This window comes from Ranitomeya imitator, chromosome 4 (genome assembly GCF_032444005.1).
Source record: "Ranitomeya imitator isolate aRanImi1 chromosome 4, aRanImi1.pri, whole genome shotgun sequence".
In the NCBI taxonomy this organism is placed as follows: domain Eukaryota; kingdom Metazoa; phylum Chordata; class Amphibia; order Anura; family Dendrobatidae; genus Ranitomeya; species Ranitomeya imitator.
In genome coordinates this window covers 421725276-421743777 of record NC_091285.1, presented here as the reverse complement: position 1 = coordinate 421743777, position 18502 = coordinate 421725276, and positions in this window count along the sequence as shown.

Genomic DNA, 18502 nt, shown 5'->3' with positions numbered 1-18502 from the left:
TTCTATCATATAGACCCCTGAAAGTGACTTCAAATGTGATGTGGTCCCTAAAAAAAAATGGTGTTGTAAAAATGAGAAATTGCTGGTCAAATTTAACCCTTATAACTCCCTAACAAAAAAAATGTTGGTTCCAAAATTGTGCCGATGTAAAGTAGACATGTGGGAAATGTTACTTATTATGTATTTTGTGTGATATATCTCTGTGATTTAAGGGCATAAAAATTCAAAGGTGGAAAATTGCAAAATTTTCCAAATTTTTGCCAAATTTCCATTTTTTCACAAATAAACGCAGGTAATATCAAAGAAATTTTACCACTATCATGAAGTACAATATGTCACGAGAAAACAGGGTCAGAATCATCAGGATCCGTTGAAGCATTCCAGAGTTATAACCTCATAAAGGGACAGTGGTCAGAATTGTAAAAATTGGCCCGGTCATTAACGTGCAAACCACCCTTGGGGGTAAAGGGGTTAAAGAAAGCTGTGTACAAATAATTGCTTCATGCCGCATGCATCCTAATCTAATATATAGTTCCCACATGTTAAAATGCCCCATGTAGTTCACATTACACAGTACATCCAGCTTAGAAAAAGTTCCAAACTTTTGTATGAAGTTCTAAACTTAAGTATAATTCATAGTTATGTTAATTCAACCCCAAACTTTATTGTCCACATAAGGGGAAAAATATCATCTTCTACTGAAACTGAAACTTTTGCAAATTACATAGGATTCTTCTTCAAGTATTGAAAGGAAATCTCCAAATAGCAGCAATTAATGAGCATATATATTGAAGTGCAATACAGAAACTGGCAAAAAGTGCAAAGTCGAGGTGACTCAATGTCCATTAGGAATATGAAGTGGTTAAACAGTCATCATCTTGAAATATCAGAAGCACCAGTTGAAAACGTAATGAAGTGAATATAAATATCAGAGGAGCAGAGTTGAGTCCCTCGCAGAAAATACAAAGTGGAATTCGCTCTCCAGAAAGGATGAAACTGGAATCCAGATGTGGTTAGTCACATGGATATGTCAAACAACAAACTGGAATTTTTTAAAATAATAATTTAGTCTTTAATTAATGCTAATGGACCAGCCGGGACACAGTATGCAATGGCGGGATGGAGCAGTCCGGGATGCAGTATAGTTTTTTTTTCTTCCACCACCTTGGGCCCATTAAAATTTATTTTTAGAATAGTGGAGAACCCCTTTAAAACTAAAACAAATAGGAAAGAGAATAAGAGCTGGTCTGTAATTATCAACAGTGGCTGTTACACATTGAATGTAGCCGTGCTGTACAGTTACATTCAATGATTGCATCCTGCCACCACCGAAGCCAATAACTGCCACGAAAGAAGCTGCCAGCTCTCTGACCCCAAATAATCTGATGCTGATATTGATGTAATATCCTAAGGATTGGTCATCAATATTTCATGCCCTGATCACCCCTACTAAACTAAATGCATTTGAAACTGATATTTTAGTAAAGCCTTTTTTTACTTTGACAACATAAAGGCTTACAAATCATGAAAATGACTAAAAATATTGCAACACCTAAAACTAGTCTAGCAGCGGGTTAAAGGGTAAATATAAAACTTAACTTTTACTAAGATCCTTATAAAACTCACAAACAGAAACCAAAAGTGAAACACAAGTGCCAGTGTTTTTAAAAAGCCGAGAACGACCACAAAAAACACACAACAAACTACAGGTAAAAACCAAATACAACGATGTTTGTAGATCACTCATATGTTTAGGGCATTGTTACCCATATGGTGCTACAACAATAGATGAGCAAGCTCAGCAGGTAGTAGAAGGCGGGCCGCACCCCAACCTTTTAGATTCAAACCCACCAATAGTACCAGAATACATATATGCCTCAAAAAAATAGATACATATAGGCATATGTTCAATGGGTATCTATGCGTGGATACATATATTAGCAGCGTTCTATTTTATACTCATCCTGTGGGACCAATGCTCTCAGCGATGCCCCTCTCACAGAGTTTCCGGGACTTTGATGCGGATCATGCCATACTATCCATTAATCCCGGCAGAGGTCTATGTCTCCCGACGCGTTTCTTTTTTCAAATCATCAGGGGAGTGATGACATATATTCTCTCATGTATATGAGCGTTGCAACACCTAAAACTAGTGAAATAAGCCAGAGTTAAGAGCTTTTATCTTCACAAGTAAGCTATTTAGACAGAGGAAAAGACGAGGTCAGCATCACTCTGTGAAAAAGAAGCTGAATACATAAACAGGAGATGGATCTACGAATAAGTAGCCCTAAAGGTACCGTCACATTTAGCGATGCTGCAGCGATATAGACAACGATCCGATCGCTGCAGCGTCGCTGTTTAGGTCGCTAGGAGACGTCAAACACGGCAACAGCTGAACGATGCAGGAGCGATCCAGTGACGTACTTATCGTTCTCGCTGGTTGTTCGCTCCATAGAAAAACATTGCAGGCATCGTTGCTTTTGCTGTCAAACATGACGAATCACGCCGACCTGACGACCAAATAAAGTTCCGGACTTTCAGCTCCGACCAGCGATGGCACAGCGGGATCCTGATCGCTGCTGCGTGTCAAACACAACGAGATCGCTATCCAGGACGCTGCAACGTCTCGGATCGCTGTTGTTCTCGTTGGTAAGTTGCTTAAGTTACCTTAAGTCTTTACAGATAATCACCTCAGAATTTTTTTTAGAAATTTACACCTTAAGATACATATGTCTCCTGTGAGCAAGCTCCTTTACGGTCAACTAAGATTGGCACAGGATATGATGTCTCTAAACAGAAAGGTCTTCAATCACCTTTTGGGCTTACCTGAGGACACCAGAACTCCATCAAGTAGGCAATTATTTATTTTACTTCTTAACTACAGTATTCTAAAACTATCGATCTGTTAAAATATTTACATCTCTAGAAATCTAGACATATTTTGTATAATTTGTATTGAGATAAAAAATATACAACATTTTACAACATAAAGCGTTTGATATCAATGAAGGAAACAGAGAAGCACATTGCTAAGGAGAGTAAAACTAATCCCAAACTGTTCTTCAACTATATCAATAGTAAAAGAATAAAAACTGAAAATGTAGGCCCGTTAAAAAATAGTGAGGAAAGAATGGTTGTAGATGACGAGGAAAAAGCTAACATATTAAACACCTTCTTCTCCACGGTATTCACGGTGGAAAATGAAATGCTAGGTGAAATCCCAAGAAACAATGAAAACCCTATATTAAGGGTCACCAATCTAACCCAAGAAGAGGTGCGAAACCGGCTAAATAAGATTAAAATAGATAAATCTCCGGGTCCGGATGGCATACACCCACGAGTACTAAGTGAACTAAGTAATGTAATAGATAAACCATTATTTCTTATTTTTAGGGACTCTATAGCGACAGGGTCTGTTCCGCAGGACTGGCGCATAGCAAATGTGGTGCCAATATTCAAAAAGGGCTCTAAAAGTGAACCTGGAAATTATAGGCCAGTAAGTCTAACCTCTATTGTTGGTAAAATATTTGAAGGGTTTCTGAGGGATGTTATTCTGGATTATCTCAATGAGAATAACTGTTTAACTCCATATCAGCATGGGTTTATGAGAAATCGCTCCTGTCAAACCAATCTAATCAGTTTTTATGAAGAGGTAAGCTATAGACTGGACCACGGTGAGTCATTGGACGTGGTATATCTCGATTTTTCCAAAGCGTTTGATACCGTGCCGCACAAGAGGTTGGTACACAAAATGAGAATGCTTGGTCTGGGGGAAAATGTGTGTAAATGGGTTAGTAACTGGCTTAGTGATAGAAAGCAGAGGGTGGTTATAAATGGTATAGTCTCTAACTGGGTCGCTGTGACCAGTGGGGTACCGCAGGGGTCAGTATTGGGACCTGTTCTCTTCAACATATTCATTAATGATCTGGTAGAAGGTTTACACAGTAAAATATCGATATTTGCAGATGATACAAAACTATGTAAAGCAGTTAATACAAGAGAAGATAGTATTCTGCTACAGATGGATCTGGATAAGTTGGAAACTTGGGCTGAAAGGTGGCAGATGAGGTTTAACAATGATAAATGTAAGGTTATACACATGGGAAGAGGGAATCAATATCACCATTACACACTGAACGGGAAACCACTGGGTAAATCTGACAGGGAGAAGGACTTGGGGATCCTAGTTAATGATAAACTTACCTGGAGCAGCCAGTGCCAGGCAGCAGCTGCCAAGGCAAACAGGATCATGGGGTGCATTAAAAGAGGTCTGGATACACATGATGAGAGCATTATACTGCCTCTGTACAAATCCCTAGTTAGACCGCACATGGAGTACTGTGTCCAGTTTTGGGCACCGGTGCTCAGGAAGGATATAATGGAACTAGAGAGAGTACAAAGGAGGGCAACAAAATTAATAAAGGGGATGGGAGAACTACAATACCCAGATAGATTAGCGAAATTAGGATTATTTAGTCTAGAAAAAAGACGACTGAGGGGCGATCTAATAACCATGTATAAGTATATAAGGGGACAATACGAATATCTCGCTGAGGATCTGTTTATACCAAGGAAGGTGACGGGCACAAGGGGGCATTCTTTGCGTCTGGAGGAGAGAAGGTTTTTCCACCAACATAGAAGAGGATTCTCTACTGTTAGGGCAGTGAGAATCTGGAATTGCTTGCCTGAGGAGGTGGTGATGGCGAACTCAGTCGAGGGGTTCAAGAGAGGCCTGGATGTCTTCCTGGAGCAGAACAATATTGTATCATACAATTATTAGGTTCTGTAGAAGGACGTAGATCTGGGGATTTATTATGATGGAATATAGGCTGAACTGGATGGACAAATGTCTTTTTTCGGCCTTACTAACTATGTTACTATGTTACTATGTAATGAGAAGCCGGGTGAAATGTATCTGTTAGCAGACAGAACAAAGCTTGGGAATATGGTATCCTACACCCTGTTACCATAGAATTCAACATTACTTTTTAAGAATAAGTTGGACATATTACTGATTTTTGCTCAAAATTATGGCATTTTAGCAAATAAAGTATTTGTGCTTATGACAGTGGTTGACCCTGTGATGGGCACTTTCTAATTACTACCCAAAGTGCGTAAAAATCTGAACAACCCTCTGAGCAGCCCTTTGTTGTGGACATAGGCAACACATGCGTGAAATTCTGTATCTATTTACATGTACACATTCAGCGTCCAATACTTACTTAGCCCCTGTTCTTACATGACGACTATCTCTTAATTCAGGAATTTGAAAACCTTGATGTACCAATGCATACTCTGATGGTCCATTGTGTTATGAAGTCACTTCACTCAAATATCAGACCTACCAAGGGGATTGCCGCGGTTTCACACTTTTTGGAGACCCAAGACACAGGAAATCTTTCATCATTGATTTTCTTGATTTTATGTTGTGTCACAATTCTTTAATAATTCACAGGTCTTCATATTGTCAGGTATCTGGGCTTGCAATGGGTGCCCACTGCACTCTCTCTCATGCCAACCTTTTTTTATGTTGGCGGGAGGGTGGTTATTTGTCATCAAATGGTATTGTTTTAGTGATGACTTTCTATTTCTCACCATGGAGACTTGCCAAGATTTCATTACTAATCTGAATCAAAACCCACCTACAATTCCACTAGACATCACACATTTCTACCACTTTTATTGACTTATTAGACCTATAGTTGCATCTCCAAGAACTAAAAGTTCCTCCCAGCCTTTACTACTAAAATAAAAACTATTGCCACTAATAACGTTCTGCACTTCCAGTGCTTCCATCCCTATCACAAAAGATCGTAAGCTTCCATCCCTATCAGATAAGATGTGGAGATCAACTTGTCAATTTCTTCACTGTAGACATATATGTTCAGAAAACAAAGATTTTCAAACGTCTTCTGAACAACTCAGTGAACAACAATATTCATCATATACATTGGCATGTAAAAGTCTGAGCACTCCTGGTCAAAATTACTGTTATTGTGAACAGTTAAGCAAGTTGAACATGAAATGATCTCTAAAAGGCCTAAACTTAAAGATGGCACATTTCCTTTGTATTTTAGACAAAAAAAGTATTTTTTTTATTTTAAAAATAACAAAAAGGAAAATGGCCTGATGCAAGATTTCAAACCTTAATTAGCCTGTTAGGGTACCGTCACACAGTGCAATTTTGATCGCTACGACGGCACGATTCGTGACGTTCGAGCGATATAGTTACGATATCGCAGTGTGTGACACGCTCCTGCGATCAGGGACCCCGCTGTGAATCGTACGTCGTAGCACATCGTTTGAAACTTTCTTTCGTCGTCTAGTGTCCCGCTGTGGCGGCATGATCGCATGGTGTAACAAAGGTGTGCACGATATTGTATACGATGTAAAGGGCGGAGGAGCTGGCTACGTAGGAGCGCTAAATTCTCCACCTCCTGTGTGCTGATTGGGCGGTACAATACTGTGCGCTCATTCGACAGACAAAGGACTATTGTTCCCAGCGGATAAAACCGGAGCTGTCGAGCGCTCTATTCATTTCTCTCTGGAGCACGTGCTGGAAACAGAACTCCTAAATTCGCTGGATTCCCTGGACTTTGATAACTACTATAACTACAGACTTTTACCGCAAGAGGTATGTATAACGCTACAGCGTAGAAGATGTTGCGCTTCAACGGGGATAAACGCTGGAGCGTGGTCAATTGTTCCTTTATGGAGAGTAGGGTAGAAGGCCAGAGAGCCTCAGGTACACAGCTGTAGCGTGGCCCAATTAATTAATCCTTTTTCAGATCGAGCTGTAGCATGGTTGACTGCCCCGTTTATGCCAGTAGTAACATATATAGTTATTAGATCAATGGTCAAAACATTGTTTTGTAAGCACGTGTATTTATTGTACGTTTGTTTTCTTTTTTAGGAAGTATGCTCACTTCCGATGAGAGTTCTGTCGTTGCTGCTGCCCTGTTGTTTGAGGCAGCACGTCTCCAAGAGGAGAGACGTCCTAAACGAAAACGTCGCATGTGGACCCGGAGCTGGCTGCAGAAAAGATCCACATTGTCACACATGGGTCTCATAAGAGAGTTATGTGATAATAACCCTCATGATTTCCGAAACTACCTTAGGATGTCAGAGGAATCATTCAAGATAATACTGGCTGCTGTTACGCCACTCATACAAAGGCGTGATACACCGATGCGTGCAGCTGTGCCCGTGGATGAAAGGTTGGCGGTGACACTGCGGTTCCTGGCTACAGAAAGGACTCTTCAGGATTTGCAGTTTTCCGCAGCTGTTTCCAGACCTTTCCTCAGCGTTGTGATTCCGGAGACATGCGAGGCCATTGTGCTGAGCTTAAGGCATTATATGGAGGTACTACTATTTAATTTGGGATGCTGTGTTATGTTGATATATTATACTAGCTTTGTAACCCGTTCTATGCCCTGGCGGCGCACATTTCTATTGGTATCTGTTCGCCATCCTATCATGAGCTGCTCCCATCCTGCGCCCCCATTCTGACATGTGCTGCTGCGATCCTGCGCCATCCTGCGCCTCCATTCTGACATGTGCTGCTCCCATTTTGCGGCTCCATTCTGACATGTGCTGCTCCAATCCTGCGCCACCCTTCTTTTATTTGCTGCTCCCAACGTAATTTAATAGGTTATATTATTTCGATATATTGTTTAGCACCCCCTCTCAGTCAGTGAAGCCGTCTGATAAAATGGCTGCCTGCATATTCAGGATTGTTGACTTTTTTATACTAATCCATACTGTGCGTCAATCACTCTAGGATGTCCACATGAGAGTGTATGTGCACAACAAGATATTTGACCTAATTTGTACATGTTTCCTTCTCATCTTGCAGTTTCCCAAGACGGCGGAGGACTGGAAGAGGATTGCTTCCGATTTTGATCAGCTGTGGCAGTTTCCAAACTGCGGTGGCGCATTAGACGGAAAGCATGTGCGCATCACGCAACCAGCCAACTCTGGATCCTTTTTTTTCAACTACAAAGGATATTTCAGTGTGATCCTCATGGCCCTTGTCAATGCAAACTATGAGTTCGTAGATGTGGATGTTGGCATGAATGGTCGAGTCTCCGACGGTGGTGTTTTTGAACACACTTCATTTGGGGAAAGCTTGAGGAACAATCAACTGCAGTTGCCAATAAATGAAGACACAAAAGCAAACCTCAATTTTGTTTTCATCGCTGATGAAGCTTTCCCTCTTCATCCACATTTGCTGAAGCCATTTGCGCAGAGAACACTCACACCGGAGCGCCGAATCTATAATTACCGGTTGTCGAGGGCCCGTCGTGTGGTTGAAAATGCCTTTGGGATTATGGCTAATCGGTTTAGAGTGTTCAACACAGCTATCAACTTGAAGCTGCCGTCTATAGACTTTGTGGTTTTGGCATGCTGTGTGCTCCATAATTTCCTGAGACGTCATGATACCAGCTCCTATTCTCCTCCTTCATTCATTGATGCAGTGGACCCAAGAACCGGAGATATTGTGCCCGGGGAATGGCGTACACAACCTGATAATTTAACAGCTCTTCAAGCACTTGAATCTGGCAGACAGGCAGACGATGCAAGGGACTGTCGAGAAAAATACTGTCAGTACTTTAATGGTTCTGGAGCTGTACCCTGGCAGGATCGCGCCGTATAAAAAAATATTTCTTTTTGCTTTGCTGTTTACTCAACAATATGTAGGTTATGCTTTCGTGTCCACAATTTAATATGGCGAGTAGGTCACTGTCTTTTGTGTAATAAAATTAAATTGTATTTATTACTCCCGTAATTCTTGGTTGTTCAGTTTAGATAAAGTGGTCAACTCATATGACGTCCTATGCCGTCAAGGTGTCCTGTGACTCGATAATCCCCATTGACGGGATAGTACGTTATAGCGATCGGTCTAGATTGCATTCCAAAGTCAAATGGCGACTTCCTTCCATTTCAAGCTCTGCCATGCATGCACCCAAATAATGGTTTACCCACACACAATCGTATTTTAAATCATATAAACCTCTCTAAATTACTTTAAATGAGATGAGATGCCTATAAAATGGTGCTGTTAACCCTTATAGCTTGGTAAACATTAAAGAAAGAATGCGAAGATTTTTTGTTTTTTTGTAACAATTTCTTGGTATTTAACTATTTAACAACAATATATTACATAACCAAAAAAAAATTATCTCCTTCCACGGCCCAACAGGTGTCGCAGCGTCACGCCCTGCTGCTCTACTTGAGCCTGGAGGATCGCTGCTGTCTGCTGCAGGAGCGCTGCTGTCCGCTCCAGGCGCAATTGTCTCGCCATGAGCTCTCTCACGGTGGGCGGTTCTGTGGATAGAAGAGGTTGGAGAACTGACGGTGATTCCGCTGAAAATACATCTCGACCTCTGGGGCAGGACCAAATTTAGTGTGTTGTAAATTTCAAATTGGTCTGGCCCCACAGGGCGATGTTTATTTTATTAAATTTTACAGTTTTAGTTGCCTATTGTGACATCCCGCAGATAACCACTCGTATTATCTTGATACTTACGTAGAAGGGACGCCGGTTCTTCATTGCCAGAACCAGAGCTGCTTACTTCCCATCCCAGCGATCTGGCCACTGCTGCAGCACCTAAAAGGAAATAATAACAGATCTGGTTAACTATGGAACACGCCGTTGGGAAGCGCGCGCTGTTTTGGTCACTTACGTATGGTAGCTTCTGGGGAGAATGCCGCCGACCCGGGGGAGGAAGAGGAGTGGCGGAAGGGAGGTGTTGAGGGTGGTGTAGGGGTGCGAGGCCGTCTGCTCTCTAAAGATGGTGGAGGCGTGGTAGGCCGCTGGGTCATTACTGCGTCTGTAATGTATTCAAATATTTCCGCTACCCTCTTATGTCACGTATGCAGGTAAAAAAATTGCTATCAATGATTGTTAACTTACGTGACGTCCCGGGCTGTGGGCTCCCACTGCTGGCGGAAGGTGTTGTACTGCTGGCTATGGCTGGTATACGTTGCCGCCGCTGTCTCTCTACACATAAAGTAAACATACGCAATCTTTAAAAACACATGTAGAGTGCTGCAGATCAAAGCTAACAATATACTGAAACTGAAAATTAATATCACACTTCACAGGGGTGCGAGGGTGCATGGTCGCAACAGATGGTGGAGGTGTGGTAGGCCGCCTGGTCATTACTGCGCCGGTAATGTCTTCAAATATTTCAGCTACCCTCTTATGTCCCGTATGCTGTTAAACAAAAAAGCAATCAATGATTGTTAACTTACGTGATGTCACGGACTGTGGGCTCCCACTGGTGTCAGAAGATGGGGTACTGGTGGCAATGGCTGGTATCACTTGCCGCCGCTGTCTCTCTACACCTAAAGTAAAGAATCGCAATGTTTACACACAAAAGTTGAGTGCTGCAGATCAAAGCTAACAATATACTGAAACATAAAATAGAGATCACACTTTACAGGGGTGCGATACTCTGACATGTCTGTGGGCTCTGGTGTTCAATGGTCTGCCTGTTTTGGAAAACGTATTATTTCATCAGTAGGCCAACCTCCTCAGATAATATTTTTGGTCAATTGAGAAACTAAAAATTACGGACATATTAATAATTTCAAGATGGTGGTTGAGATTAGGGAACCCCTTACCGGACAAGTTTTCTCACGGACAACGCATATTCTGCTTGGACAATAAGTAAATTTTACAAAAACGGGGCATGTTTTTAAATTCATTTGAGGTCAAGTTGGCAACCATGAGCGCAAGCCTCCCTCCAAATCCCCCCCCTCCTGACAGCGTGCATCTCCCAATCCCCCCATACTAGTACTTGCCTCGCCTTGCCTCCGCACGCAACTCAGCAAAAATTTGTGGCGTTTTGTAGCGGAGGTCAGCCCACTTTTTCCGCAGCTGAAGCTGACTGCGGCGGACGCCAAACCTCCTCTTCATCATTCTGCTAATGCGGCCAAGCACCTCCCGCTTGTGGATGTTTGGGTGGGCAGGGCGACTCTCCAGACCCTCATAATCCAGGGCATCCATCTTGCTCACAAAAAAAAGGAGCTCTGGCTGCCCCAGAGGAGCAGAACGCAATCTCGCCGCCATTTTAGATTGAATGACCCTGAACGGCAACGCCCAGAGGAGGAGCTTGACTCCGCCGTCCTGCCGCGCGATCGGCATCGCAATAGCGTTGCCGTTTATGGACAGGGTCACATTTGTGACGGCTGAGCGGTACGGAAGGAACGCACATAGTAAATGCCGTTCGAAGGATGGTTATATAACGCCGGAGCGGCACGTAAATGTACGCTCGTGGTCTATGAAGGCGTGATGACGTTACAGCGTTCCGGCGTGCCTGCGCTATCTTGTTTTGGTTCCCTGACATCCTGATAATGGCTGCCAGTCGCCGTGATCCTCCTATGGGCATCCCAGAGCTCAAGTTCCTTATTGGAACAATGGATCGGATGCAGTACGAAACCACAGGGCTGGTGCTGCACCGCAACCAGCACAAGGAGGAAGTTGTCCGTGTGGTGTCTGAGGGCCTCAGGAAGCGGTTTGGGATAACTCGCAGTAAGGCCCAGATTGTTAAAAAATGGGGCGATCTCAAGTCCAAAAGCCCAGAGCGCCTGCAGGAGCTTCGCCAGGAGATTCGCAGAGGTCAGTACGCAGGTACCCAAAAGTATGGCACGCAGAAGGGTTAATTGGGTGATTCATGGGAATGGGGGGTACGCTGCATGGATTTTTATAGGGCTTTGGGCCAGTATGAACGTTGCAGAGCCACAATGTGCCACAGCTATGGTGTAGTTTGAACGTTGCAGAGCCACTATGTGTCACAGCTATGGGGCAGTTTGAACGTTGCAGAGCCACTATGTGCCACAGCTATGGGGCAGTTTGAACCTTGCAGAGCCACTATGTGTCACAGCTATGGGGCAGTTTGAACGTTGCAGAGCCACTATGTGCCACAGCTATGGGGCATTTTGAACGTTGCAGAGCCACTATGTGTCACAGCTATGGGGCAGTTTGAACGTTGCAGAGCCACTATGTGCCACAGCTATGGGGCAGTTTGAACGTTGCAGAGCCACTATGTGTCACAGCTATGGGGCAGTTTGAACGTTGCAGAGCCACTATGTGCCACAGCTATGGGGCATTTTGAACGTTGCAGAGCCACTATGTGTCACAGCTATGGGGCAGTTTGAACGTTGCAGAGCCACTATGTGCCACAGCTATGGGGCAGTTTTTCTCGTTGCAGAGCCACTATGTGGCACAGCTATCTGCTGACCAAACTTTTTCTTTTCCTTCACAGAGGCAAAGAGACAGCGCCACCGCCACGAGGCATCCCACACAGCCTCTTCTGTATCAGAGCCCTCCGGGTCAACTGTCCCAGTGCCCTCCGGGTCAACGACAACAGATCCTAGTAGGTTCCCACAATTATGTGATTTGGATTTGGTGGCAGGTCCCCTCTTCCCCCCCCCACCTGCAGTCACTGTTGCCATTTATGTGAAAAAACATTTTTTCCCTTCACAGAGGCAAAGACACAGCGCCGCCGTCGACTGTACAAGGCCTTTGACACGGACTCTGAACCAGAGTTGCGCTCCGTGCCTACAGATCCTAGTATGTTACCACAAATATGTGATTTTGATTTGGTTGCAGGTCCCCTATTCCAACCCCCCAAACCCACCAAACCCCCCGCAGTCACTGTTGCCATATCTGAAGTCTGAAGGCCGGAACTTTATTTTTTCCTTCACAGAGGCAAAGACACAGCGCCGCAGCCACGAGGCTTCCCACCCCGCCTCACATGTCCGTACGCCCTCTGGGTCAACGGCTGATCAACCTAGTAGGTTCCCACAATAATGTGATTAGGATTTGGTGGCAGGTCCCCTCTTCCCCCCCCACCTGCAGTCACTGTTGCCATTTATGTTAAATATTTTTTTGTTTTTTTCCCTTCACAGAGGCAAAGAAACATCGCCGCCGTCGACTGTACAAGGCCTTTGACACGGACTCTGAACCAGAGTTGCCCTCCGTGCCTACAGATCCTAGTATGTTACCACAAATATGTGATTTTGATTTGGTTGCAGGTCCCCTATTCCAACCCCCCAAACCCCCTCCCCCCCGCAGTCACTGTTGCCATATCTGAAGTCTGAAGGCCGGAACTTTATTTTTTCCTTCACAGAGGCAAAGACACAGCGCCGCAGCCATGAGGCTTCCCACCCCGCCTCACATGTCCGTGCGCCCTCTGGGTCAACGGCTGAACAACCTAGTAGGTTCCCACAATAATGTGATTAGGATTTGGTGGCAGGTCCCCTCTCCCCCCCCCCACCTGCAGTCACTGTTGCCATTTATGTTAAATATTTTTTTGTTTTTTTCCCTTCACAGAGGCAAAGAAACAGCGCCGCCACCCCGAGGCTTCCCAGTCACCGCAGAACTGGCCCCCTGATGCTCTTCCGGAGAATATGTCCCCAGACGAGGTCTTGCCACGTAAGTTTTTCCAACTCGCTTAAGATTGTCACTCACTGCCTCTCTCTATGTAACCCTGTACAGCAAGGGCCGTTTCAGAGCCTTGCACCGCCTCAGATGTTTCATTCATCCTTTACGCTATTATGGGGATGTGATCACAGCCCACTATCTGGATAATACTGTGGTATTAATGTTATGTTTTTATGCTTTCTCAACAACAGCAGCCGGCAGTGTGACCATCGTCGATGTTAAAGCCAGGATTGAAAGGCTGTGCGTGACTCTGGCGCAGATTCAGGAGCAGCAGAATCTGGCAATCGGAGAGTTGAAGAAGATTAAGGACATGTGCCAACAGTTGGAGGCGGGACAATAATACAGAGTAAACTATGATTCCATTTTTTTTTGTATTAGTTAAATGTACATGACTTTGTTACGTTAATTTGTGCCCTCATACAGTGCTGTGATCGAGACACACCAATCAAACAGTCGTGATTGAATTTCTAAGAAAAGGTTTTATTTAAAACATTATGTTAACAAGACAATAAAAAAAAAAGTAATGTAAAATAAGTTATGAAATCACAAATCGTGATACGCCGATTCTTCCGGCTGATAACTTGGGTGCCTGATGGGCGAAGCCATATGTGAAGGTATTGGCGTGTAGGAGTTAGGGGGTGGCTGGCCGAAGTGGGAAACGGGAACATTGTGTCGCATTGGTGTCTGACACTGTGACCAACCATTATAATATGAGGGCTCTGTCCGCTGCATTGGACGGGAAGAGACCAAACGAGTGTGCTCGTCCAAATTGCCATCTGTACCCTTGTTCACAGCTTCCATAATTAGACGCTCCGCTAGTGTTCTTTGCCTGTCGTCCATTTTGGCAAGTTTGTCAACAACATAGTGTCCAAAACCCTGCAACGCAGGGCTAACATTGTTTGTTAACACCTTTTTTGCAAGGCTCAACAGTTCAAGTGACACGTCTGAGGTGGCTTTCCGTTTCCTTGGACCTTGCCTCCATTGAGTCCTGGCAGGTGCAGCCTCCACTAAATCAGTTGTCGTGCAGTCCTGTGAACAGTCCTGTGTACTGTCCTGTGCACTGTCCTCCTGGGGAGAAAAAAAAATTAAGTTATGAACCCGGCAAAAAAAAGTTTTAACACCATAACCGCATCCAAACTATATATTCGTATTAGGGAAAAAAAGGTTGTAATATATTTTTAGCTTAGTAATATTCTTTAACCTTCCCATTTATTTATTACTTTGAACTACACTGTTCTGACTGCTAGGGGAACCTGATGAATATTTTATTGTCGAAATAGTCTCAACAAGAGTACATCGGCAGCTTGGAGCGATACTATTTTCTATATTGCTTAGATGGTATGGTTTAGAAATGTCGCCATTTCATACATATGAAGTTCGCCATATAATACTTTACTGCGACAGGGTTACTTATGTGTACATGATTTTGTAATAACTTCTAATTGATGGGATAATCTGAGGTATAAAACATAAAATGCAGAGAAATTATATGTAATTATAGGACACATTGGTGAACTGTCGTGCAAAGAGGTACTTACTTGTTGCCCTTGTGAGTCCTGCTCGGCGTGGTTCTCCGATTCAATTTGTTCCACAGGTGCCAACAAGCGAAAACACGTGGATGTCCGTGGCACCTCTTGGTCCCTCAGAAAATTCATATGTTCGAAATACCAAAGCTTAGGCACGTAAACATCTTCGGTGGAAGCTCCGGACTTTGTAGTGTGAAGAACCTTGTTAAGCTCCTTCCTCCACACCGTGCGTAGCGCCTGAATTTTCTTTTTGATTACCGCTTCGTTTGCTGGCTCTTCTGGTGCATGGCGATTGTAAAACTCAATGAGCTTTGAATAACCCTCCTTCTTCTTTTCCCTGTTACAATACTCTGGAGATTTGATCTTCCAGAGGCAGGGAAAAGACTGGTAGATTTCTATGAAATCCCTGATAAATTCCACACGATTTGACATCTGAAAAATAATTATAAAAAAAAGTTACACGGTTGACAAAGAGTCCTTTAAACACTACTTTTACCAGTGTACCAAACGCTTAACAACAGCAGCCACACAAAGCGCTCATGCCGACCATACATTGTTCCATCTGCCACGCCCTAGGCCACCATAACCCAAAACAGTGTACTGCCCGCTTCACTACAGCAGCCGCACAAAGCCCTCATACCGACCATACATTGTTCCATCTGCCACGCCCTAAGCCACCATAACCCAAAACAGTGAACCGCCCGCTTCACTACAGCAGCCGCACAAAGCCCTCATACCGACCATACATTGTTCCATCTGCCACGCCCTAGGCCACCATAACCCAAAACAGTGTACCGCCCGCTTCACTACAGCAGCCGCACAAAGCCCTCATACCGACCATACATTGTTCCATCTGCCACGCACAATGCCACCATAACCCAAAACAGTGTACCGCCCGCTTCACTACAGCAGCCACACTAAACGCTCATGCCGACCATACATTGTACCATCTGCCACGCACAAGGCCACCATAACCCAAAACAGTGTACCGCCCGCTTCGCTACAGCAGCCACACAAAGCGCTCATGCCGACCATACATTGTACCATCTGCCACGCTCTAGCTCACCAGTCACAACCAGTCACAACAGCGTACCATCCGCATCGCTTCAGCGGCGGAACGAAGCGTTCATGCCGATCAAACAGCGTTCCATCTACCACGCTCTAGCCCACCAGTCACAACCAGTCACAACAGCGTACCATCCGCATCGCTTCAGCGGCGTAACGAAGCGCTCATGCCGACCGTACATTGTACCATCTGCCACGCTCTAGCTCACCAGTCACAACCAGTCACAACAGACTACCATCAGCTTCGCTTCAGCGGTGGAACGAAGCGCTCATGCCGACCATACAGCGTTCCATCTACCACGCTCTAGCCCACCAGTCACAACCAGTCACAACAGCGTACCATCCACATCGCTTCAGCGGCGGAACGAAGCGCTCATGCTGACCATACATCGTTCCATCCACTATGCCCAAGCGGTTTAACATACCTCGAAGCTGCGGTGCAAAGCGTGGAATATTCTGTGAAATACTAAATCCGACGTCCAGGTCCAACAAGTGTCCAAGTACAAAGTGAAGAAAGGAAATTTTGAAACCGGTGAGGTGGCTTTGGGAACAATAGCGCTCAGGTGACAAATTTTCCAACCAATTGTGTGCACAGAACCTGTGGCCTATCAGCACATTAGCTACCTGTTATGATAGGCAATTCAGTAACACAATGTACATAGCGATCAGAGCACATACAGTGATCTGACAATAACCCAAAATAATAGAACGAGCTCTGAGACGTGGAAACTATGTAGACCGCAATTCCTGATCCTCTCCAAACACAACTAGAGGCAGCTGTGGATTGCGCCTAACGCTCCCTATGCAACTCGGCACAGCCTGAGAAACTAACTAGCCTGAAGATAGAAAAATAAGCCTACCTTGCCTCAGAGAAATACCCCAAAGGAAAAGGCAGCCCCCCACATATAATGACTGTGAGTAAGATGAAAAGACAAACGTAGGGATGAAATAGATTCAGCAAAGTGAGGCCCGATATTCTAGACAGAACGAGGATAGGAAAGATAACTTTGCGGTCTACACAAAACCCTAAAGAAAACCACGCAAAGGGGGCAAAAAGACCCTCCGTACCGAACTAACGGCACGGAGGTACACCCTTTGCGTCCCAGAGCTTCCAGCAAAACAAATAGACAAGCTGGACAGAAAAAATAGCAACAAATAGCAAAGAATCACTTAGCTATGCAGAGCAGCAGGCCACAGGAATGATCCAGAGAAACACAAGTCCAACACTGGAACATTGACAGGAAGCATGGATCAAAGAATCAGGTGGAGTTAAGTAGAGAAGCAGCTAACGACCTCACCAGATCACCTGAGGGAGGAAACTCAGAAGCTGCAGTACCACTTTCCTCCACAAACGGAAGCTCCCAGAGAGAATCAGCCGAAGTACCACTTGTGACCACAGGAGTGAACTCTGCCACAGAATTCACAACAGTACCCCCCCCTTGAGGAGGGGTCACCGAACCCTCACCAGAGCCCCCAGGCCGACCAGGATGAGCCACATGAAAGGCACGAACAAGATCGGGAGCATGGACATCAGAGGCAAAAACCCAGGAATTATCTTCCTGAGCATAACCCTTCCATTTAACCAGATACTGGAGTTTCCGTCTTGAAACACGAGAATCCAAAATCTTCTCCACAATATACTCCAATTCCCCCTCCACCAAAACCGGGGCAGGAGGCTCAACAGATGGGACCATAGGTGCCACGTATCTCCGCAACAATGACCTATAGAATACGTTATGTATGGAAAAAGAATCTGGAAGGGTCAGATGAAAAGACACAGGATTAAGAACCTCAGAAATCCTATACGGACCAATAAAACGAGGTTTAAACTTAGGAGAGGAAACCTTCATAGGAATATGACGAGAAGATAACCAAACCAGATCCCCAACACGAAGTCGGGGACCCACACGGCGTCTGCAATTAGCGAAAAGTTGAGCCTTCTCCTGGGACAAGGTCAAATTGTCCACTACCTGAGTCCAAATCTGCTGCAACCTGTCCACCACAGTATCCACACCAGGACAGTCCGAAGACTCAACCTGTCCTGAAGAGAAACGAGGATGGAACCCAGAATTGCAGAAAAACGGCAAAACCAAGGTAGCCGAGCTGGCCCGATTATTAAGGGCGAACTCAGCCAAAGGCAAAAAGGACACCCAGTCATCCTGATCAGCAGAAACAAAGCATCTCAGATATGTTTCCAAGGTCTGATTGGTTCGTTCGGTCTGGCCATTAGTCTGAGGATGGAAAGCCGAGGAAAAAGACAAGTCAATGCCCATCCTACCACAAAAGGCTCGCCAAAACCTCGAAACAAACTGGGAACCTCTGTCAGAAACAATATTCTCTGGAATGCCATGCAAACGAACCACATGCTGGAAGAACAAAGGCACCAAATCAGAGGAGGAAGGCAATTTAGACAAGGGTACCAGATGGACCATCTTAGAAAAGCGATCACAGACAACCC